This window comes from Salmo salar, chromosome 07 (genome assembly GCF_965601325.2).
Source record: "Salmo salar chromosome 07, fSalSal1, whole genome shotgun sequence".
Classification (NCBI taxonomy): Eukaryota; Metazoa; Chordata; class Actinopteri; order Salmoniformes; family Salmonidae; genus Salmo; species Salmo salar.
The window spans coordinates 74,539,996-74,560,000 of NC_138297.1; the positions used below are offsets into that span (position 1 = coordinate 74,539,996).

General features: G+C 44.7%; 1 long non-coding RNA gene across 1 annotated transcript in view; it reads right to left on the reverse strand.

The window, feature by feature from the left end:
- Positions 1-19,853, reverse strand: part of LOC145880081 (uncharacterized) — a 78,928-nt gene extending 59,075 nt beyond the window's left edge. Inside the window, exon 1 of the long non-coding RNA XR_014392975.1 lies at positions 19,326-19,853. This is a non-coding gene — a long non-coding RNA (uncharacterized LOC145880081). The remainder of the gene's footprint in view (positions 1-19,325) is intronic.
- Positions 19,854-20,005: the final 152 nt, after the last annotated feature.

A 20,005-nucleotide genomic window follows, 5' to 3' on the forward strand; every position in this document is an offset into this window, starting at 1 on the left:
TGGACTGCTCCCTCTATATACACTATATATAGACACCCTGTTAGCACCTGCTCCCTCTATATACACTATATATAGACACCCTGTTAGCACCTGGACTGCTCCCTCTATATACACTATATATAGGCACCCTGTTAGCACCTGCTCCCTCTATATACACTATATATAGGCACCCTGTTAGCACCTGCTCCCTCTATATACACTATATATAGGCACCCTGTTAGCACCTGGACTGCTCCCTCTATATACACTATATATAGACACCCTGTTAGCACCTGCTCCCTCTATATACACTATATATAGACACCCTGTTAGCACCTGGACTGCTCCCTCTATATACACTATATATAGACACCCTGTTAGCACCTGCTCCCTCTATATACACTATATATAGACACCCTGTTAGCACCTGCTCCCTCTATATACACTATATATAGACACCCTGTTAGCACCTGCTCCCTCTATATACACTATATATAGACACCCTGTTAGCACCTGCTCCCTCTATATACACTATATATAGACACCCTGTTAGCACCTGGACTGCTCCCTCTATATACACTATATATAGACACCCTGTTAGCACCTGGACTGCTCCCTCTATATACACTATATATAGACACCCTGTTAGCACCTGCTCCCTCTATATACACTATATATAGACACCCTGTTAGCACCTGGACTGCTCCCTCTATATACACTATATATAGGCACCATGTTAGCACCTGCTCCCTCTATATACACTATATATAGACACCCTGTTAGCACCTGCTCCCTCTATATACACTATATATAGACACCCTGTTAGCACCTGGACTGCTCCCTCTATATACACTATATATAGACACCCTGTTAGCACCTGCTCCCTCTATATACACTATATATAGACACCCTGTTAGCACCTGCTCCCTCTATATAGACTATATATAGGCACCCTGTTAGCACCTGGACTGCTCCCTCTATATACACTATATATAGACACCCTGTTAGCACCTGCTCCCTCTATATACACTATATATAGACACCCTGTTAGCACCTGCTCCCTCTATATACACTATATATAGGCACCCTGTTAGCACCTGGACTGCTCCCTCTATATACACTATATATAGACACCCTGTTAGCACCTGCTCCCTCTATATACACTATATATAGGCACCCTGTTAGCACCTGCTCCCTCTATATACACTATATATAGGCACCCTGTTAGCACCTGGACTGCTCCCTCTATATACACTATATATAGACACCCTGTTAGCACCTGCTCCCTCTATATACACTATATATAGGCACCCTGTTAGCACCTGCTCCCTCTATATACACTATATATAGACACCCTGTTAGCACCTGGACTGCTCCCTCTATATACACTATATATAGACACCCTGTTAACACCTGCTCCCTCTATATACACTATATATAGACACCCTGTTAGCACCTGGACTGCTCCCTCTATATACACTATATATAGGCACCCTGTTAGCACCTGCTCCCTCTATATACACTATATATAGACACCCTGTTAGCACCTGGACTGCTCCCTCTATATACACTATATATAGACACCCTGTTAGCACCTGCTCCCTCTATATACACTATATATAGGCACCCTGTTAGCACCTGCTCCCTCTATATACACTATATATAGACACCCTGTTAGCACCTGCTCCCTCTATATACACTATATATAGACACCCTGTTAGCACCTGCTCCCTCTATATACACTATATATAGACACCCTGTTAGCACCTGGACTGCTCCCTCTATATACACTATATATAGACACCCTGTTAGCACCTGCTCCCTCTATATACACTATATATAGACACCCTGTTAGCACCTGCTCCCTCTATATACACTATATATAGGCACCCTGTTAGCACCTGCTCCCTCTATATACACTATATATAGGCACCCTGTTAGCACCTGCTCCCTCTATATACACTATATATAGACACCCTGTTAGCACCTGGACTGCTCCCTCTATATACACTATATATAGGCACCCTGTTAGCAACCTGCTCCCTCTATATACACTATATATAGACACCCTGTTAACACCTGGACTGCTCCCTCTATATACACTATATATAGACACCCTGTTAGCACCTGGACTGCTCCCTCTATATACACTATATATAGACACCCTGTTAGCACCTGGACTGCTCCCTCTATATACACTATATATAGACACCCTGTTAGCACCTGGACTGCTCCCTCTATATACACTATATATAGACACCCTGTTAGCACCTGGACTGCTCCCTCTATATACACTATATATAGACACCCTGTTAGCACCTGCTCCCTCTATATACACTATATATAGACACCCTGTTAGCACCTGGACTGCTCCCTCTATATACACTATATATAGGCACCCTGTTAGCACCTGGACTGCTCCCTCTATATACACTATATATAGGCACCCTGTTAGCACCTGCTCCCTCTATATACACTATATATAGACACCCTGTTAGCACCTGGACTGCTCCCTCTATATACACTATATATAGGCACCCTGTTAGCACCTGCTCCCTCTATATACACTATATATAGACACCCTGTTAGCACCTGCTCCCTCTATATACACTATATATAGGCACCCTGTTAGCACCTGCTCCCTCTATATACACTATATATAGACACCCTGTTAGCACCTGGACTGCTCCCTCTTAATACACTATATATAGACACCCTGTTAGCACCTGCTCCCTCTATATACACTATATATAGACACCCTGTTAGCACCTGCTCCCTCTATATACACTATATATAGACACCCTGTTAGCACCTGCTCCCTCTATATACACTATATATAGGCACCCTGTTAGCACCTGGACTGCTCCCTCTATATACACTATATATAGACACCCTGTTAGCACCTGACTGCTCCCTCTATATACACTATATATAGACACCCTGTTAACACCTGGACTGCTCCCTCTATATACACTATATATAGACACCCTGTTAGCACCTGCTCCCTCTATATACACTATATATACACACCCTGTTAACACCTGCTCCCTCTATATACACTATATATAGGCACCCTGTTAGCACCTGGACTGCTCCCTCTATATACACTATATATAGGCACCCTGTTAGCACCTGCTCCCTCTATATACACTATATATAGGCACCCTGTTAGCACCTGCTCCCTCTATATACACTATATATAGACACCCTGTTAGCACCTGCTCCCTCTATATACACTATATATAGACACCCTGTTAGCACCTGGACTGCTCCCTCTATATACACTATATATAGGCACCCTGTTAGCACCTGCTCCCTCTATATACACTATATATAGGCACCCTGTCTAGCACCTGGCTCCCTCTATATACACTATATATAGGACACCCTGTTAGCACCTGCTCCCTCTATATACACTATATATAGGCACCCTGTTAGCACCTGCTCCCTCTATATACACTATATATAGACACCCTGTTAGCACCTGCTCCCTCTATATACACTATATATAGACACCCTGTTAGCACCTGGACTGCTCCTCTATATACACTATATATAGGCACCCTGTTAGCACCTGGCTCCCTCTATATACACAATATATAGGCACCCTGTTAGCACCTGCTCCCTCTATATACACTATATATAGACACCCTGTTAGCACGCTGCTCCCTCTATAATACACCTATATATAGGCACCCTGTTAGCACCTGGCTCCCTCTATATACACTATATATAGGCACCCTGTTAGCACCTGACTGCTCCCTCTATATACACTATATATAGGCACCCTGTTAGCACCTGACTGCTCCCTCTATATACACTATATATAGACACCCTGTTAGCACCTGGCTCCCTCTATATACACTATATATAGGCACCCTGTTAGCACCTGCTCCCTCTATATACACTATATATAGGCACCCTGTTAGCACCTGCTCCCTCTATATACACTATATATAGACACCCTGTTAGCACCTGCCTCCCTCTATATACACTATATATAGACACCCTGTTAGCACCTGGACTGCTCCCTCTATATACACTATATATAGGCACCCTGTTAGCACCTGCTCCCTCTATATACACTATATATAGGCACCCTGTTAGCACCTGCTCCCTCTATATACACTATATATAGGACACCCTGTTAGCACCTGGACTGCTCCCTCTATATACACTATATATAGGCACCCTGTTAGCACCTGCTCCCTCTATATACACTATATATAGGCACCCTGTTAGCACCTGGACTGCTCCCTCTATATACACTATATATAGGCACCCTGTTAGCACCTGCTCCCTCTATATACACTATATATAGACACCCTGTTAGCACCTGCTCCCTCTATATACACTATATATAGACACCCTGTTAGCACCTGCTCCCTCTATATACACTATATATAGACACCCTGTTAGCACCTGCTCCCTCTATATACACTATATATAGACACCCTGTTAGCACCTGGACTGCTCCCTCTATATACACTATATATAGGCACCCTGTTAGCACCTGGACTGCTCCCTCTATATACACTATATATAGGACACCCTGTTAGCACCTGGACTGCTCCCTCTATATACACTATATATAGGCACCCTGTTAGCACTGGCTGCTCCCTCTATATACACTATATATAGGCACCCTGTTAGCACCTGGACTGCTCCCTCTATATACACTATACATAGACACCCTGTTAGCACCCTGCTCCCTCTATATACACTATATATAGACACCCTGTTAGCACCTGCTCCCTATATACACTATATAAGACACCCTGTTAGCACCTGCTCCCTCTATATACACTATATATAGGCACCCTGTTAGCACCTGCTCCCTCTATATACACTATATATAGACACCCTGTTAGCACCTGCTCCCTCTATATACACTATATATAGGCACCCTGTTAGCACCTACTGCTCCCTCTATATACACTATATATAGGCACCCTGTTAGCACCTGGACTGCTCCCTCTATATACACTATATATAGGCACCCTGTTAGCACCTGCTCCCTCTATATACACTATATATAGGCACCCTGTAACGCCTGGACTGCTCCCTCTATATACACTATATATAGGCACCCTGTTAGCACCTGCTCCCTCTATATACACTATATATAGGCACCCTGTTAGCACCTGGACTGCTCCCTCTATATACACTATATATAGACACCCTGTTAGCACCTGCTCCCTCTATATACACTATATATAGGCACCCTGTTAGCACCTGGACTGCTCCTCTATATACACTATATATAGGCACCCTGTTAGCACCTGCTCCCTCTATATACACTATATATAGACACCCTGTTAGCACCTGCTCCCTCTATATACACTATATATAGGCACCCTGTTAGCACCTGGACTTCTCCCTCTATATACACTATATATAGACACCCTGTTAGCACCTGCTCCCTCTATATACACTATATATAGACACCCTGTTAGCACCTGGACTGCTCCCTCTATATACACTATATATAGACACCCTGTTAGCACCTGCTCCCTCTATATACACTATATATAGGCACCCTGTTAGCACCTGCTCCCTCTATATACACTATATATAGGCACCCTGTTAGCACCTGCTCCCTCTATATACACTATATATAGGCACCCTGTTAGCACTCTGCTCCTCTATATACACTATATATAGGCACCCTGTTAACACCTGCTCCCTCTATATACACTATATATAGACACCCTGTTAGCACCTGGACTGCTCCCTCTATATACACTATATATAGACACCCTGTTAGCACCTGCTCCCTCTATATACACTATATATAGACACCCTGTTAGCACCTGCTCCCTCTATATACACTATATATAGACACCCTGTTAGCACCTACTGCTCCCTCTATATACACTATATATAGACACCCTGTTAGCACCTGCTCCCTCTATATACACTATATATAGACACCCTGTTAGCACCTGCTCCCTCTATATACACTATATATAGACACCCTGTTAGCACCTGCTCCCTCTATATACACTATATATAGACACCCTGTTAGCACCTGGACTGCTCCCTCTATATACACTATATATAGACACCCTGTTAGCACCTGCTCCCTCTATATACACTATATATAGACACCCTGTTAGCACCTGCTCCCTCTATATACACTATATATAGACACCCTGTTAGCACCTGGACTGCTCCCTCTATATACACTATATATAGACACCCTGTTAGCACCTGGACTGCTCCCTCTATATACACTATATATAGGCACCCTGTTAGCACCTGCTCCCTCTATATACACTATATATAGGCACCCTGTTAACACCTGCTCCCTCTATATACACTATATATAGGCACCCTGTTAGCACCTGCTCCCTCTATATACACTATATATAGACACCCTGTTAGCACCTGCTCCCTCTATATACACTATATATAGACACCCTGTTAGCACCTGCTCCCTCTATATACACTATATATAGGCACCCTGTTAGCACCTGCTCCCTCTATATACACTATATATAGGCACCCTGTTAGCACCTGCTCCCTCTATATACACTATATATAGACACCCTGTTAGCACCTGACTGCTCCTCTATATACACTATATATAGACACCCTGTTAGCACCTGGACTGCTCCCTCTATATACACTATATATAGGCACCCTGTTAGCACCTGCTCCCTCTATATACACTATATATAGGCACCCTGTTAGCACCTGGACTGCTCCCTCTATATACACTATATATAGGCACCCTGTTAGCACCTGGACTGCTCCCTCTATATACACTATATATAGGCACCCTGTTAGCACCTGCTCCCTCTATATACACTATATATAGGCACCCTGTTAGCACCTGCTCCCTCTATATACACTATATATAGGCACCCTGTTAGCACCTGCTCCCTCTATATACACTATATATAGGCACCCTGTTAGCACCTGGACTGCTCCCTCTATATACACTATATATAGGCACCCTGTTAGCACCTGCTCCCTCTATATACACTATATATAGACACCCTGGTAGCACCTGCTCCCTCTATATACACTATATATAGACACCCTGTTAGCACCTGGACTGCTCCCTCTATATACACTATATATAGACACCCTGTTAGCACCTGGACTGCTCCCTCTATATACACTATATATAGACACCCTGTTAGCACCTGCTCCCTCTATATACACTATATATAGGCACCCTGTTAGCACCTGCTCCCTCTATATACACTATATATAGGCACCCTGTTAGCACCTGGACTGCTCCCTCTATATACACTATATATAGGCACCCTGTTAGCACCTGGACTGCTCCCTCTATATACACTATATATAGACACCCTGTTAGCACCTGGACTGCTCCCTCTATATACACTATATATAGGCACCCTGTTAGCACCTGCTCCCTCTATATACACTATATATAGACACCCTGTTAGCACCTGGAATGCTCCCTCTATATACACTATATATAGGCACCCTGTTAGCACCTGCTCCCTCTATATATAGGCACCCTGTTAGCACCTGCTCCCTCTATATACACTATATATAGACACCCTGTTAGCACCTGGACTGCTCCCTCTATATACACTATATATAGGCACCCTGTTAGCACCTGCTCCCTCTATATACACTATATATAGACACCCTGTTAGCACCTGGACTGCTCCCTCTATATACACTATATATAGACACCCTGTTAGCACCTGCTCCCTCTATATACACTATATATAGACACCCTGTTAGCACCTGCTCCCTCTATATACACTATATATAGGCACCCTGTTAGCACCTGGACTGCTCCCTCTATATACACTATATATAGGCACCCTGTTAGCACCTGCTCCCTCTATATACACTATATATAGGCACCCTGTTAGCACCTGCTCCCTCTATATACACTATATATAGACACCCTGTTAGCACCTGCTCCCTCTATATACACTATATATAGACACCCTGTTAGCACCTGCTCCCTCTATATACACTATATATAGGCACCCTGTTAGCACCTGCTCCCTCTATATACACTATATATAGGCACCCTGTTAGCACCTGCTCCCTCTATATACACTATATATAGGCACCCTGTTAGCACCTGGACTGCTCCCTCTATATACACTATATATAGACACCCTGTTAGCACCTGCTCCCTCTATATACACTATATATAGACACCCTGTTAGCACCTGGACTGCTCCCTCTATATACACTATATAAGGCACCCTGTTAGCACCTGCTCCCTCTATATACACTATATATAGGCACCCTGTTAGCACCTGGACTGCTCCCTCTATATACACTATATATAGGCACCCTGTTAGCACCTGCTCCCTCTATATACACTATATATAGACACCCTGTTAGCACCTGGACTGCTCCCTCTATATACACTATATATAGACACCCTGTTAGCACCTGCTCCCTCTATATACACTATATATAGACACCCTGTTAGCACCTGCTCCCTCTATATACACTATATATAGGCACCCTGTTAGCACCTGGACTGCTCCCTCTATATACACTATATATAGGCACCCTGTTAGCACCTGGACTGCTCCCTCTATATACACTATATATAGACACCCTGTTAGCACCTGCTCCCTCTATATACACTATATATAGGCACCCTGTTAGCACCTGCTCCCTCTATATACACTATATATAGACACCCTGTTAGCACCTGGACTGCTCCCTCTATATACACTATATATAGACACCCTGTTAGCACCTGCTCCCTCTATATACACTATATATAGGCACCCTGTTAGCACCTGCTCCCTCTATATACACTATATATAGGCACCCTGTTAGCACCTGGACTGCTCCCTCTATATACACTATATATAGGCACCCTGTTAGCACCTGCTCCCTCTATATACACTATATATAGACACCCTGTTAGCACCTGCTCCCTCTATATACACTATATATAGACACCCTGTTAGCACCTGCTCCCTCTATATACACTATATATAGACACCCTGTTAGCAGCTGCTCCCTCTATATACACTATATATAGGCACCCCTATTCCCTAAATAGTGCACTACTATAGACCAGGGCTCTAAGGCACCCCGTTCCCTATATAGTGCACTACTTTTGACCGTCGAAATGAATGCACTATATTATAGGGAATAGTGTGCCATTTTCTCTGGTCAAAGTAGTGCACTACAAAGGGCTTCAGAGGCACCCTAGTCCTCCAATAGTGATAGGTGGTTTATTTACAGTTCTGGTCACCCCTCCTTACTGCCTACATCACCACCTAATTCTGGACATGCCTTCAGAAAACCAAGGAGCTCTACTCTCTCTATTTCTCTCTATTTCTCTCTGTCTCTCTCTCTCCCTCCCTCTTTTCCTCCCTCTTTCCCTCCCTCCCTCCCTCCCTCTCTCTATCTCGCCCTCTCTCTCCCTCTCCCTCTCCCTCTCCCTCTCTCTCTCTCTCTCTCCCTCTCCCTCTCTCTCTCTCTCCCTCTCTCCCTCTCTCTCTCTCTCTCTCTCTCTCCTCCTTCATCAGAGGGGGATGACTTGGTCCATTGTGTCATGTTGAGAGGATGAGGTCTTGCGTAACATTTCAATATGTCCATCAGAGCATGAACACACATGTCCAGGAGCTCAAGTCTCCACATCACAGCCTGATCCCAGATCTGTTGTTCTGTAGGCCTATAGCCAACTAGCCTGGTCCCAGATCTGTTGTTCTGTAGGCCTATAGCCAACTAGCCTGGTCCCAGATCTGTTGTTCTGTAGGCCTATAGCCAACTAGCCTGGTCCCAGATCTGTTGTTCTGTAGGCCTATAGCCAACTAGCCTGGTCCCAGATCTGTTGTTCTGTAGGCCTATAGCCAACTAGCCTGGTCCCAGATCTGTTGTTCTGTAGGCCTATAGCCAACTAGCCTGGTCCCAGATCTGTTGTTCTGTAGGCCTATAGCCAACTAGCCTGGTCCCAGATCTGTTGTTCTGTAGGCCTATAGCCAACTAGCCTGGTCCCAGATCTGTTGTTCTGTAGGCCTATAGCCAACTAGCCTGGTCCCAGATCTGTTGTTCTGTAGGCCTATAGCCAACTAGCCTGGTCCCAGATCTGTTGTTCTGTAGGCCTATAGCCAACTAGCCTGGTCCCAGATCTGTTGTTCTGTAGGCCTATAGCCAACTAGCCTGGTCCCAGATCTGTTGTTCTGTAGGCCTATAGCCAACTAGCCTGGTCCCAGATCTGTTGTTCTGTAGGCCTATAGCCAACTAGCCTGGTCCCAGATCTGTTGTTCTGTAGGCCTATAGCCAACTAGCCTGGTCCCTGTTGTTCTGTAGGCCTATAGCCAACTAGCCTGGTCCCAGATCTGTTGTTCTGTAGGCCTATAGCCAACTAGCCTGGTCCCAGATCTGTTGTTCTGTAGGCCTATAGCCAACTAGCCTGGTCCCAGATCTGTTGTTCTGTAGGCCTATAGCCAACTAGCCTGGTCCCAGATCTGTTGTTCTGTAGGCCTATAGCCAACTAGCCTGGTCCCAGATCTGTTGTTCTGTAGGCCTATAGCCAACTAGCCTGGTCCCAGATCTGTTGTTCTGTAGAGCCTATAGCCAACTAGCCTGGTCCCAGATCTGTTGTTCTGTAGGCCTATAGCCAACTAGCCTGGTCCCACGATCTGTTGTTCTGTAGACCTATAGCCAACTAGCCTGGTCCCTGTTGTTCTGTAGGCCTATAGCCAACTAGCCTGGTCCCAGATCTGTTGTTCTGTAGGCCTATAGCCAACTAGCCTGGTCCCAGATCTGTTGTTCTGTAGGCCTATAGCCAACTAGCCTGGTCCCAGATCTGTTGTTCTGTAGGCCTATAGCCAACTAGCCTGGTCCCAGATCTGTTGTTCTGTAGGCCTATAGCCAACTAGCCTGGTCCCTGTTGTTCTGTAGGCCTATAGCCAACTAGCCTGGTCCCAGATCTGTTGTTCTGTAGCCTATAGCCAACTAGCCTGGTCCCTGTTGTTCTGTAGACCTATAGCCAACTAGCCTGGTCCCAGATCTGTTGTTCTGTAGGCCTATAGCCAACTAGCCTGGTCCCAGATCTGTTGTTCTGTAGGCCTATAGCCAACTAGCCTGGTCCCAGATCTGTTGTTCTGTAGGCCTATAGCCAACTAGCCTGGTCCCAGATCTGTTGTTCTGTAGGCCTATAGCCAACTAGCCTGGTCCCAGATCTGTTGTTCTGTAGGCCTATAGCCAACTAGCCTGGTCCCAGATCTGTTGTTCTGTAGGCCTATAGCCAACTAGCCTGGTCCCAGATCTGTTGTTCTGTAGGCCTATAGCCAACTAGCCTGGTCCCAGATCTGTTGTTCTGTAGGCCTATAGCCAACTAGCCTGGTCCCAGATCTGTTGTTCCATAAACCACTGTAGAGGTACAACGACCCCTCTCTGCTTCGGTCCAGCGAGCCAGTAGGTAATTTAACGTTTATTGGAGACTAAAATAGAGACAAAGTTAGACGGGGACCGTAGCAGATTGTCCCTTTAAGAATGAGAGTAACCGTTTCCAACAGCGTTTGTTTCAGTCATTTAACTGTTGTTCTCTTGGTTTCAATAAGCCTGCTGGAGAACGAAAGGAAAAACACAAGTATATAGACGGAGAGAAACATGGTGACGTAGTAAGGATGAGATGACAGCATGAACATCGAGGGAGGGGGTCCCCAGGTGGTAAAAAAAACTCCCCAGAGAGACCCAGCTGAGAGGAAATAAGAACAAGCACAAATGAGAGAGAGAGAGAGAGAGAGAGAGAGAGAGAGAGAGAGAGAGAGAGAGAGAGAGAGAGAGAGAGAGAGAGAGAGAGAGAGAGAGAGAGAGAGAGAGAGAGAGAGAGAGAGAGAGAGGAGAGAGAGAGAGAGAGAGAGAGAGAGAGAGAGAGAGAGAGAGAGAGAGAGAGAGAGAGAGAGAGAGGAGAGAGAGAGAGAGAGAGAGAGAGAGAGAGAGAGAGAGAGAGAGAGAGAGAGAGAGAGAGAGAGAGAGAGAGAGAGAGAGAGAGAGAGAGAGAGAGAGAGAGACGAGAGAGAGAGAGAGAGAGAGAGAGAGAGAGAGCCTCAACCCATCAGCCCTGCTGTCTCCAGATACGACCTGACAGTTTTAACGGCCCTGAGTTACAGAAACTCAATCAGACACCAACAGGAAGGAGAATGTCTCAGGAGACAAGAACAAACCCGCAGAGCTACTAACACTGGGCCATGTAGACAGAGAAACACTGTCTGTTTAGGAGCTGTGACCCTGTTCTGGGCTGTGAACCAAATGGCATCCTATTTCCTATTGTGCACTACATTAGACCAGAGCCAATAGGGTAGTGCACTACTGTAGACCAGAGCCAATAGGGTAGTTCACTACTGTAGACCAGGACCAATAGGGTAGTTCACTACTGTAGACCAGGACCAATAGGGTAGTTCACTACTGTAGACCAGGACCAATAGGGTAGTGCTCTACTGTAGACCAGGACCAATAGGGTAGGAGGAGGAGGGGGAGGAGGAGAGGAGAGGAGGAGGAGGAGGAGGAGGTTGGGGGGGAAGAGGAAGAGGAGGAGGAGGAGGGGGGGGGGGGGGGAAGAGGAGGAGGAGGAGGAGGAGGGGGGGGGGAGGTAGAGGAGGAGGAGGAGGAGGGGGGGGGAGGAGGAGGAGGAGGAGGAGGAGGGGGGGGGGGAGGAGAGGTAGAGGAGGAGGAAGAGGAGGAGGGTGATTATCCAGCTGTTCAGTTTGGTTACCAGCAGATCAAACTGAAGCCAAATGCCCCCCAGCTGATACACTGATGGCCCTCGTCTTTATTCACACACACACACACACACACACACACACACACACACACACACCACATATACACATACACACACACCCACACACCACACACACACACACACACACACACACACACACACACTCTCTCTCTCTGTCCTGTCCCCATACTGATGAAGCAGGGAACAAATCCCTCAGTAATCTGCTATGAAAGATGACACCTAACTTTCCACTGTTCAACCTTGCCCAACAACACGCTCCAATTCAACACCTCCTGCTCCGGCTGGGTCCCATATGACTCCCTGTTCCCTATATAGTGCACTATTCTGGTCAACAGCAGTGCACTATATAGGGAATAGGGTGGCTTAGGGGACAACGGGATAATAGGGTACCATGGGGGACAACAGGGGACAATAGGGGACAACAGAGGACAATAGGGGACAACAGAGGAAAATAGGGTGCCGTAGGGGACAATAGGGGACAACAGACGACAATAGGGGACAACAGACGACAATAGGGGACAACAGAGGACAATAGGGTGCCATAGGGGACAACAGGGGACAATAGGGTGCTATAGGGGACAATAGGGGACAACAGAGGACAATAGGGGACAACAGAGGAAAATAGGGGACAACAGAGGACAATAGGGGACAACAGAGGACAATAGGGTGCCATAGGGGACAACAGGGGACAATAGGGTTCCATAGGGGACAATAGGGTGCCGTAGGGGACAATAGGGTGCCATAGGGGACAATAGGGTGCCATAGGGGACAATAGGGGACAATAGGGTGCCATAGGGGACAATAGGGTGCCATAGGGGACAATAGGGTGCCATAGGGGACAATAGGGTGCCATAGGGGACAATAGGGTTCCATAGGGGACAATAGGGTGCCATAGGGGACAATAGGGTTCCATAGGGGACAATAGGGTGCCATAGGGGACAATAGGGGACAATAGGGTTCCATAGGGGACAATAGGGTGCCATAGGGGACAATAGGGTTCCATAGGGGACAATAGGGTGCCATAGGGGACAATAGGGTGCAATAGGGTGCCATAGGGGACAATAGGGTGCCGTAGGGGAGACATATCTCAACCACTCTGCTTCTAGAAAGCTCCTTTTTGCAGTTTGTCACCTAGTGTAATCCCCGTGGTGAAATGGAAACTAGATTCACATCAACCTTCTAGAAACCGTACCCAGTGGTATTCCATGTAGTAACCTGCAATGCCCTACGGTCAACTATGACTAGGGTGGCAACGGGAAGGGAATATTACTGGAAACCTTTACCAGTAAACTACCAGAATATTGGTATCTTTCAAGGACTTTGTGTAGTCGACCACAAGTCATCTACTGGCCCTGTTGGGTGCTTCAGATGACCACAGTGGTCTGTTATTAATGCAGTCCCTCTATGTGGAGTTATCACATGTCCAATATAACGCAATAATTAAACAAGATTATTATTTTTTTTAATTCAAATAAAATAGAATGATAAAGCTTGTAAAACATGATTCTAAATACAATATGTATCGAATACCATTGGTGGTTTAATATGTGGGTTTCAACATGTCATATCCTGTATGTATTGAATACCATTGGTGGTTTAATATGTGGGTTTCAACATGTCATATCCTGTATGTATTGAATACCATTGGTGGTTTAATATGTGGGTTTGTTTCAACATGTCATATCCTGTATGTATTGAATACCATTGGTGGTTTAATATGTGGGTTTCAACATATCATATCCTGTATGTATTGAATACCATTGGTGGTTTAATATGTGGGTTTTAACATGTCATATCCTGTATGTATTGAATACCATTGGTGGTTTAATATGTGGGTTTCAACATGTCATATCCTGTATGTATTGAATACCATTGGTGGTTTAATATGTGGGTTTGTTTCAACATGTCATATCCTGTATGTATTGAATACCATTGGTGGTTTAATATGTGGGTTTCAACATGTCATATCCTGTATGTATTGAATACCATTGGTGGTTTAATATGTGGGTTTGTTTCAACATGTCATATCCTGTATGTATTGAATACCATTGGTGGTTTAATATGTGGGTTTCAACATGTCATATCCTGTATGTATTGAATACCATTGGTGGTTTAATATGTGGGTTTGTTCAACATGTCATATCCTGTATGTATTGAATACCATTGGTGGTTTAATATGTGGGTTTGTTTCAACATGTCATATCCTGTATGTATTGAATACCATTGGTGGTTTAATATGTGGGTTTGTTTCAACATGTCATATCCTGTATGTATTGAATACCATTGGTGGTTTAATATGTGGGCTTTAACATGTCATATCCTGTATGTATTGAATACCATTGGTGGTTTAATATGTGGGTTTGTTTCAACATGTCATATCCTGTATGTATTGAATACCATTGGTGGTTTAATATGTGGGTTTGTTTCAACATGTCATATCCTGTATGTATTGAATACCATTGGTGGTTTAATATGTGGGTTTGTTTCAACATGTCATATCCTGTATGTATTGAATACCATTGGTGGTTTAATATGTGGGTTTGTTCCAACATGTCACATCCTGTATGTATTGAATACCATTGGTGGATTAATATGTGGGTTTTTAACATGTCATATCCTGTATGTATTGAATACCATTGGTGGTTTAATATGTGGGTTTGTTTCAACATGTCATATCCTGTATGTATTGAATACCATTGGTGGTTTAATATGTGGGCTTTAACATGTCATATCCTGTATGTATTGAATACCATTGGTGGTTTAATATGTGGGTTTGTTCAACATGTCATATCCTGTATGTATTGAATACCATTGGTGGTTTAATATGTGGGTTTGTTTCAACATGTCATATCCTGTATGTATTGAATACCATTGGTGGTTTAATATGTGGGTTTGTTTCAACATGTCATATCCTGTATGTATTGAATACCATTGGTGGTTTAATATGTGGGTTTGTTTCAACATGTCATATCCTGTATGTATTGAATACCATTGGTGGTTTAATATGTGGGTTTGTTTCAACATGTCATATCCTGTATGTATTGAATACCATTGGTGGTTTAATATGTGGGTTTGTTTCAACATGTCATATCCTGTATGTATTGAATACCATTGGTGGTTTAATATGTGGGTTTGTTTCAACATGTCATATCCTGTATGTATTGAATACCATTGGTGGTTTAATATGTGGGTTTGTTTCAACATGTCATATCCTGTATGTATTGAATACCATTGGTGGTTTAATATGTGGGTTTGTTTCAACATGTCATATCCTGTATGTATCGAATACCATTGGTGGTTTAATATGTGGGTTTGTTTCAACATGTCATATCCTGTATGTATTGAATACCATTGGTGGTTTAATATGTGGGTTTGTTTCAACATGTCATATCCTGTATGTATCGAATACCATTGGTGGTTTAATATGTGGGCTTTAACATGTCATATCCTGTATGTATTGAATACCATTGGTGGTTTAATATGTGGGTTTGTTCCAACATGTCATATCCTGTATGTATTGAATACCATTGGTGGTTTAATATGTGGGTTTCAACATGTCATATCCTGTATGTATTGAATACCATTGGTGGTTTAATATGTGGGTTTGTTTCAACATGTCATATCCTGTATGTATTGAATACCATTGGTGGTTTAATATGTGGGTTTGTTTCAACATGTCATATCCTGTATGTATTGAATACCATTGATGGTTTAATATGTGGGCTTTAACATGTCATATCCTGTATGTATCGAATACCATTGGTGGTTTAATATGTGGGTTTGTTTTAACATGTCATATCCTGTATGTATTGAATACCATTGGTGGTTTAATATGTGGGTTTCAACATGTCATATCCTGTATGTATTGAATACCATTGGTGGTTTAATATGTGGGTTTTATAATTCTTTATTTATATTATTATTATTTATACTACGCCAGTATGTATTAGTCGTCAATGTTTTTGGCGTCAAACTGGTGGCAGATGAGAAAACACTCAATAGTCGGGAGATCGTCAGAGTCAATAACACTCAATAGTCGGAAGATCGTCAGAGTCAATAACACTCAATAGTCGGAAGATCGTCAGAGTCAATAGAAAATGATTCCATTGTTGATTATATGCTTTTTTATTCATTAATTGTGTTATTATCTCTCGAACCATCTGGTCTATTTACTAGAAACTCATGGACAATATGAACACAGATATAATACATTATTAATACTATAAATCAATACTTTTTTTTGTTGTTGTAAAGTTATTCGTATTAAATTACCAAAGTTACGATAGATTGCCATAGATTTTCTGTTAATTACCAAAAATGACTGAAGATTCCGGTAACTTTGCTAAGCCCTAACTACGACCCAGGAGTAATAATATTTCAATTTGGATCTGAGCGAAACAGACCTATAGGCTACAGCAGGTGAATAACGATGGAATATAATTGGTGTAGAGAGTACCACTACAGACGGTAGAATATATAAAATGACATCGATACGTGTTCCTGTATGGCTGATTTCTACTACAGACTCATTCAGTGACCAGACCACATTCAGCCTCTTCCAGTGAACAGACCTCCACATTCAGCCTCATCCAGTGAACAGACCTCCACATTCAGCCTCTTCCAGTGAACAGACCTCCACATTCAGCCTCTTCCAGTGAACAGACCTCCACATTCAGCCTCTTCCAGTGACCAGACCTCCACATTCAGCCTCTTCCAGTGAACAGACCTCCACATTCAGCCTCTTCCAGTGAACAGACCTCCACATTCAGCCTCTTCCAGTGACCAGACCTCCACATTCAGCCTCTTCCAGTGACCAGACCTCCACATTCAGCCTCTTCCAGTGACCAGACCTCCACATTCAGCCTCTTCCAGTGACCAGACCTCCACATTCAGCCTCTTCCAGTGACCAGACCACATTCAGCCTCTTCCAGTGAACAGACCTCCACATTCAGCCTCTTCCAGTGAACAGACCTCCACATTCAGCCTCTTCCAGTGACCAGACCTCCACATTCAGCCTCTTCCAGTGACCAGACCTCCACATTCAGCCTCTTCCAGTGACCAGACCTCCACATTCAGCCTCTTCCAGTGAACAGACCACATTCAGCCTCTTCCAGTGACCAGACCTCCACATTCAGCCTCTTCCAGTGACCAGACCTCCACATTCAGCCTCTTCCAGTGACCAGACCTCCACATTCAGCCTCTTCCAGTGACCAGACCACATTCAGCCTCTTCCAGTGACCAGACCTCCACATTCAGCCTCTTCCAGTGACCAGACCTCCACATTCAGCCTCTTCCAGTGACCAGACCTCCACATTCAGTCTCTTCCAGTGACCAGACCTCCACATTCAGCCTCTTCCAGTGACCAGACCTCCACATTCAGCCTCTTCCAGTGACCATACCTCCACATTCAGCCTCTTCCAGTGAACAGACCTCCACATTCAGCCTCTTCCAGTGAACAGACCTCCACATTCAGCCTCTTCCAGTGACCAGACCTCCACATTCAGCCTCTTCCAGTGACCAGACCTCCACATTCAGCCTCTTCCAGTGACCAGACCTCCACATTCAGCCTCTTCCAGTGACCAGACCTCCACATTCAGCCTCTTCCAGTGACCAGACCTCCACATTCAGCCTCTTCCAGTGACCAGACCTGCACATTCAGCCTCTTCCAGTGAACAGACCTCCACATTCAGCCTCTTCCAGTGACCAGACCACATTCAGCCTCTTCCAGTGACCAGACCTCCACATTCAGCCTCTTCCAGTGACCAGACCACATTCAGCCTCTTCCAGTGAACAGACCTGCACATTCAGCCTCTTCCAGTGACCAGACCTCCACATTCAGCCTCTTCCAGTGAACAGACCTCCACATTCAGCCTCTTCCAGTGACCAGACCTCCACATTCAGCCTCTTCCAGTGACCAGACCTCCACATTCAGCCTCTTCCAGTGACCAGACCTCCACATTCAGCCTCTTCCAGTGACCAGACCTCCACATTCAGCCTCTTCCAGTGACCAGACCTCCACATTCAGCCTCTTCCAGTGACCAGACCACATTCAGCCTCTTCCGTTCAGAAGTGTCGTCTTTGAGCACTTTTAGCCAGGGGCTTGTACCCCAGCGGCCCAGCGGGCCCCCTCACCCTGTTCATTCCACTTTTAGCCAGGGGCTAGTAACCCAACGGCCCAGCGGGCCACCTGACCCTGTTCATTCCACTTTTAGCCAGGGGCTTGTACCCCAACGGCCCAGCGGGCCCCCTGACCCTGTTCATTCCACTTTGGTGGTGGTTCTGAAAGAACAGCTCCCCATTCGACCCGAGTAGAGCCCAGACAGACAGCCTCTCTCTCAAGGGACACGGCGCTCTCCCTTTGGACAATTTTAGGATTCTCAAGAAGTAACTATTATTGCCCTTTCTAGGCAGTAAATACAAAATTATTCACCCTTTACATTTAGTTGTAAATATAAAACACTTCTCCTTCTACATTTAGTAGTGAGGACTTATTGTTTTCGTGAATAATTACAGCAGTTTAACAAACAGAACAAGATACAGCTGAAGTCAGTAAATTACCCACTGATTTCCTGAGCAAAGTTATAAATAGGCCGAACATCACAGCTTATATTTCACTAACCTTTGTCTCGGTGTGGGTTTGGGGCGGCGACGTCCTTCTGTTATTGTCTCCTGGTTCTGGTTCTGGTTCTGTCTCTTCCCCGGTCCTCATCTGGTACTCCAATGTTGCCGGATGTGTATATAATTATTTCAAAAGTTTATTATAAATAAATAAAAAATATTGTTATATTTATTGGTGGCAGTCAAGGCTGTTGTTGTCCTTCAATAGCATGATAACGAGTTAGTCCCAACGGGTCCCTTCCAGTCCTCTGTCAGTCAAAGCCTGGACATGTAATGTTCCCAGTCTGTCTCTTTCTGTCTCCTGTTCTTCTCATGGACCTGAGAGGAGGGGTAGTACTGTTCTTCTCATGGACCTGAGAGGAGGGGTAGTTCAGTTCTTCTCATGGACCTGAGAGGAGGGGTAGTTCTGTTCTCATGGACCTGAGAGGAGGGGTAGTTCTGTTCTTCTCATGGACCTGAGAGGAGGGGTAGTTATGTTCTTCTCATGGACCTGAGAGGAGGGGTAGTTCTGTTCTTCTCATGGACCTGAGGGTAGTTCTGTTCTCATGGACCTGAGAGGAGGGGTAGTTCTGTTCTCATGGACCTGAGAGGAGGGGTAGTTCTGTTCTTCTCATGGACCTGAGAGGAGGGGTAGTTCTGTTCTCATGGACCTGAGAGGAGGGGTAGTTCTGTTCTCATGGA